We start from the raw sequence: 5913 nt of genomic DNA, 5'->3' as shown, positions 1-5913 counted from the left end.
ACCAATGTTTCCCTAGTGATATGTGGCTTTGGGTCTTTTGGTGTTAAATAAACTTATCATTGTTTAGCAAAAATTGTATTTAATCATCTCTTATCCTCAAATGTCATTGAGAAAAAAAATCCCTACGGGCGTTTAATCAATCTGGATGTTCTGAACACCTAATTTTTCAATGTCTTTCTATATGTGATGATGGCACTGGAGAGACCTCAGTGAGCCAAAGTATCATTGTCCCTGATCTCACAGGTTTCTTGTCACATGGGGAGAGAGCCAGAAACTCAAGTGTCAGGAATTCCCTGATGGTCCAGTGGTTAGGGCTCGGCGATTTCACCATGGTGGCCGGGGTTCAATCCCTGGTCCGGGAACTAAGATCCTGCAAGCCGCACAGCAAGTGTCACGTGAAAAGAATAACTTAGGGACATGTCAGGGCCACTCAGCTTGTACATGTAGAGAGAGGTCAAGGAAGGCTTCTCCAAGTGAGTGACGTAAATTTAGACCTAAAGATACATGGGAGTTAGTTAGACGAATGGGATTGGGAAGGGTGGGGAGAGCCTTCTGGAAAGAGGGAACAGCGCTGTGAAGGCCTGGCAGCGAGAGCCATCAGGTCTCATTCAAGGAACGAAAAGTTCTACAAGGCTGGATCTTAGAATGTGAGGAGGGAGGGCAAGGGATGTGGACAGGCAAACGGCTTGACTCATGGAGAGTCTTCTGAGTCTGGACCTTATTCTAAGGACAATGGAGAGATATGGAAAGGTTTGCGAAGAGGGGTGACAAGCTGGCATCTTTAGAAATGTTCCTAGGGTTATCGGTGTGGAGAATGTATTGGAAGTTGGCCAGGTTGGAGGCAAGAAGATCAGTTAGGGACCAGTTTTGAGCTGAGGGGATGAGCAGGAGGTTGAGTCCAGGTGATGGAGATGGAGAGAAGGGACTGGAATCAACAGATCCTCGGGAGGTAGAATCCTTAGCACATGGCCATGGAACAGATGAGGTAGTAAGTGTCATCAGGTGGCAGAATCAAGGGGGAGGTGGATCTGGTTTGGTCGGTGTCTGGGGCTGAGTTTCTTAGAAATAGGCTCTGGATAATCTCTGGAGAGCCACCTGTGAGGGAGTGAGGAAGGCCAGATTAGGTAGAAGGAGTTGACCCACAGTGCTATGGAGACTGAGGCCTAAGCCAATTTCCAGGGAGTTCTGGAGCTAGGATGGCTCTTTAGAACTGGCCCAAATTAAGGCAAGCCTTGGTCTTGCTACATCAGCCAGACATTGGCTGCTCCCGGGGGAGGATTGTAAACTTGGGTGAGACAGTTCACAGAACCTGGCACAAAATAGCTGAGGCAATTTGCCGGGGACTCAGTTGTGAGTGGTCAGCTCTCAATAGTCTCAGCAGCTAGGGGATGGGAGTGTATACCCCAAAGATGGTTCTAGACAAAACGCTTACAGTATCCACTACAGTGGCAAAAGCTTGGGACATGCTTATTTTTAGGTACTTATGGGTTTATTATCCATTCTTTAGTTCACAAATAACTAGTTAATTTCAAGTATGGGATGTACAAGGTATTGGGCTAACTGCTACAGATGGTGGGGGGCGGAAGATGCAAAGATGAAGATTCACATACTGAGTGCCCAGGTAGCCTCTGTGCTGCAGGGAACCAATGAGATCCGTTCTTGGGTGGAAGTAAGTCCCCTTTCCTATGTGTTAGCTTCTCCTCCTTAAAGGATTAAGTCTGATTGTCTTTCCTTTTCTCACATACCTTCCTAGCTCTCCTCTTTCTCTTCTCCTCCTCTTAGTAGGAAAAAGCCCAAACAACCAGTTCCTTTCAAAGAAGCCCAGACATAATGTAAAAGTTACAAAGGGTTAGGAAATCTTACAAAGTTCTCAACAGGTATTGTCTGTTGGCCCATAGTTGCTGAAGGTGACTCTTTGCTGGTATCCCAATCCCAAAATTTCTTGCTCTTCTTTGATTCTCTAGAGTTCATACAACAACCATTTCCTCGGTCCCTATCCTTTTCTTTCCTTAGGCAAGGCTGGCTTTTCAGCATTTAGGCCTAAAGAGACAGTAGGAGATGAAGATTAGTGAATTCATCCAGGGCCCAGGAATTCGGAGGTCATTCGGATATCTAGGGGGACTCTTAAATAATGCCCAACTTTGAACCGTTAAATTAATTAAATGAGGAGGCCATTAAACTGAGGTGGCTCTAATGCCACTTACTTAAATAAACCAAAATCTTAGCCCGGAAATACCTCCAGGTTACAAAATCAAAACCGATAAGGACGGCCAATCACAAACAGCCAACTAGGTTTTAAGCTGTAGCCAATCAAATAATTTCCTTGCTTCGAGTCCTCACCTTCTCCCGATGCCTCTCCCCAGCCTCTGTAGGTGGAGTCCCCTAGCACTTCTGGTTTGGCACTGCCCTATTGGAATAGATTTTTGCTCAAATCCCCATTTAAAAATTTTAATGTGTCTTAGTTTATCTTTTAATAGGACATAGCCCCCACCTCCTTCAGGTCTCTGAGTGAAGGCTCTGCAGGTATTTCCAGATAAGGTTTGGGAAAGGGGAGGTAGCTTTGCTATGGAAAATCTGTTTGTGAAATAACTAACAAAAAATAAGGGGAATCCTCCCCTAGACCTCCCCTCAGTCTATTTCTGGCAGGTTAATATAATAATAACTTAAATCTGGTTATGATTTCTTTCAAAGGTATGTTTTTGGAAAATATTAAAAAATTCTGATTCTTTCAATATTTTGTTGAAGACGTAGGATGGATTTTTTTTCCCCTTTGCTGGCCACTCAGCTACAGATCTTGAAATTATACTGCTAGTGTTAAATAGTGTAATACTTCCTTTGAAAACAAGCCAACAAATTTAACATATGAAACTCTATAAACTCCTAGGCCTAGTCTTAGTTTTGAGCTACAAAATATGTAGCTCAAGTCAGGGGGCTGTCAGTTTAAGGAGTGGTTTGTCGGGCCTTTTGATGGTGAGATAAAGAAAAGGCTTTTCTTTTTGTTTTCCTTCTCCTTTCCCTCAAGGAACACACCTTTTGTGTGCTCTACCTAACAAAGGAATTTCCCAATCTCATAGTGGAATTCAGAGGAAAAGTATGATGTGTAGACTAATATCTATATGCGCCTACAAAGTCAGCTTCAAACCACAAAAGGTTTAAAAAAAAAAAAGCAAAAAAAAAAATGCTGGGATTTTGCAATACACTGATTGGAGGAATAAACGAAGACATTAAGAGTTAGCAATAAAAACAGCAACAACAAAATCCCAAAGGATTTGGAATTCCTTTAGTTTCTATTTGACAGAAGAATAATATGATTTCTTTGTTCTGCCCCTTCATATCTACAGCAGTCAAGTAATAATTTCATTCTTTACTTCTATTGTTGCCCAAAGCAGGGTGGTGCCCAAGATAGCCTTACATATGCACAATAATAGAATGAACCTTTGTATTAATTTTTGGAAGAGGGGTAGTGCTATTTATTTTTTTTTAACTTACACTAAAAATTGTTTTTTTCTGCTGTGAAATTCAGTGATTTCATAGAATAAAGATGGGTGCTTTGCTTTTCACTACTGATCTACCTGGCAAAGGGATTTCTCTGAAATCCTCCTTGTAAAAATAGAACTGAGATAATTTGCAAGAAATTATTATCTTTTACTTCCGGTTGGTTAAGGTTTTTAAAAAGCAGATGCAATGTTATCTGTTGCTGTTGGTGCAAATGATGAATTGTGCTTTCAAACTAATTTCCGAGGCTTGACCAAAATACTGGGCTTTGTACAAAGCTCTGCTCAAAAAGTATATGATATTCTGAAGCCATGTGAGGTGGTTCTACAACCGAAGGCTCCTGCGATAAGCAATCCAGACTTGAGTTTTGGAAGTACAATTCTTGAAACCATTCAAACACTTTGTGCCGTGCTTTCAACTCTTTAGGAGAAGGGAATTGGGGGAGGGGTAAGAAGGTATTCTAAGTAAACAAAGATTCTAAATCGAGGAAAGCTAGGATTTACTATTGTGTGGACATTATGAAATTCCATACATCGTAATATGTGTAGTGGATCACGATTTCAGATAAGCAAGGCCTTGTATCCTTTCCAATGCACGTAATGTTTTCACATGCATATTAATAAAGGCCCACCTTCGGGAGAAGAAAAAAGGCCTCCTTTCAAATGAAATCAAGCCCAGGTAAAGTTGAAACTCAACCCACAGAGTACTGGCACCGTTTTCAGGCTAAAAGAAGATGAGTTTCAATTTCACCATTTTGTAACATTGATAAATGTGATCCCGTGGCTGGCAAAATGTGCAGATTACATAGGTCTTTCTAAACACGTGTAAATACGTGTCCCAATTTACGTGCAACTCCAAACAATTTGCTGTTTGAAATTAAAGACCAACAACTCTTCCGTGAAACATTCAGTTCATTTACATGAAAAGTCTTAAATAGCAAAAATGCTACTTCCAATTTACATCAGACAATGACCCCATAACAGAGAACAATGGCTTCCTCGATGGAAGTTAATGCAAAGCAGAGGCACACTGAGATAACAAAACAAAAAAACACAACACCCTCCCCCCCCAAAAAAAAACTAACAAAAGAAAACTTTGCAGCACACTTTGCAAATATTAACCAATTAATGTAATTTAAAATAAAGCACAGAAACGCTTCCTGTGCTGGGAGTCTTCACGGCTCTTCGAGTAACGTTAGTATCTTCACAGTCCGATCAAACAGGAGTGAGCCTTTTTAAGAGGTGTTGGTGACATTGTTTTCAGATCCTTCCATTTTGTCCTATTTCTAGGGTAAGCACAATTCAGTTGATTTGGGGGTTCCTCGTTTTTTAAAAAACCTTTCAACCGAGTGCACGTCTGTGAACCTTGTACGAACCAGGACCCAAGGCTATATGAACAGCATACCTGATCTGGTGCTAATATATTGTCTCCATCTCGGACGTGGTAACGATTATACACCTTTGTAGTCTTTACGGGGTTTATGTATGTATCTTTTGTGTGTGTGTGTTCTGGAGGCTGTGACCACCTGCTGTATGTACAATATGTGCTTGTTACATTTGTACACATCTCCCTTCGTGAATTTAAAGACTTGGCTATTACATCTTGTTTACTCAATATCATTCCCCCATTTAAAAAAAAAAAAAAAGCTACATGAACTGAACATGCCATGTTTCAATCTGGCCCCAGTGGCTTTTTCTCCGAAAGCAAAACGTGTGTCTTTTACACCAGGGCTTTCTCCCCACCCCAGGGGGTGTCTTCCATTCTTTTGTGGCTCAGTTTAAGGCGAAAAGGGCTCCAAACCACTAACTACCCAGAAGAGAGCCCCTTCTTCCACCTCCAGGGAGAATTCCAGATTTAATGCATCTGAAGATAGCGTGCTCTCTTCTGGCTTATTGGCCACCATTACGAGGATAACAAAACACCACCTTGGCTTCAAGATCCTGGGTAGAGGCTCGCGGTCTTTTGCAACCATCTTTGGCGAGGCCTTGCTTCCTTCCACTCGAGTAAGTTGCGGCTTGGGGCCATGAAAAGGACTGGGTGAGAGCCTGCAATGCCGCTGGAAAAAGCAGCAGGCCCTCAGCACCACCACCACCACCACCACCCCGCTCTCCGGGGCGAAGCCGCGATGCGGCGGCCGCATATGGGCGAGACTTGGCAGGTCCGCGCGGCTCGCCTTCCCTCCGCCGAGTCGGCACCGGCCGAGCGTCCGCGCCCGCGGGCTGCGGGGCTTCGCGTCTCGCCTCCTTCTCCCCGATCCTCCCTTCCCCCACCGGCCGCCCCCTCCCCCTCTCCCGCGCTCCCTTTTGTTCGCTCGCCGCTCGGGCCGAGCCGCCGGTGCCGCCGCCGCCGCCCGGGCCCGCACCCCGATCGTAGGCCCCGGCGTGGCGGGCCGCCGCCGCCGCCGCCGCCGTGCGGCCT

The sequence above is a fragment of the Monodon monoceros genome, unplaced genomic scaffold (genome assembly GCF_005190385.1).
Source record: "Monodon monoceros isolate NGI ecotype Baffin Bay Population unplaced genomic scaffold, NGI_Narwhal_1 Super_Scaffold_1, whole genome shotgun sequence".
Classification (NCBI taxonomy): domain Eukaryota; kingdom Metazoa; phylum Chordata; class Mammalia; order Artiodactyla; family Monodontidae; genus Monodon; species Monodon monoceros.
This window is presented reverse-complemented; position numbering follows the sequence as displayed.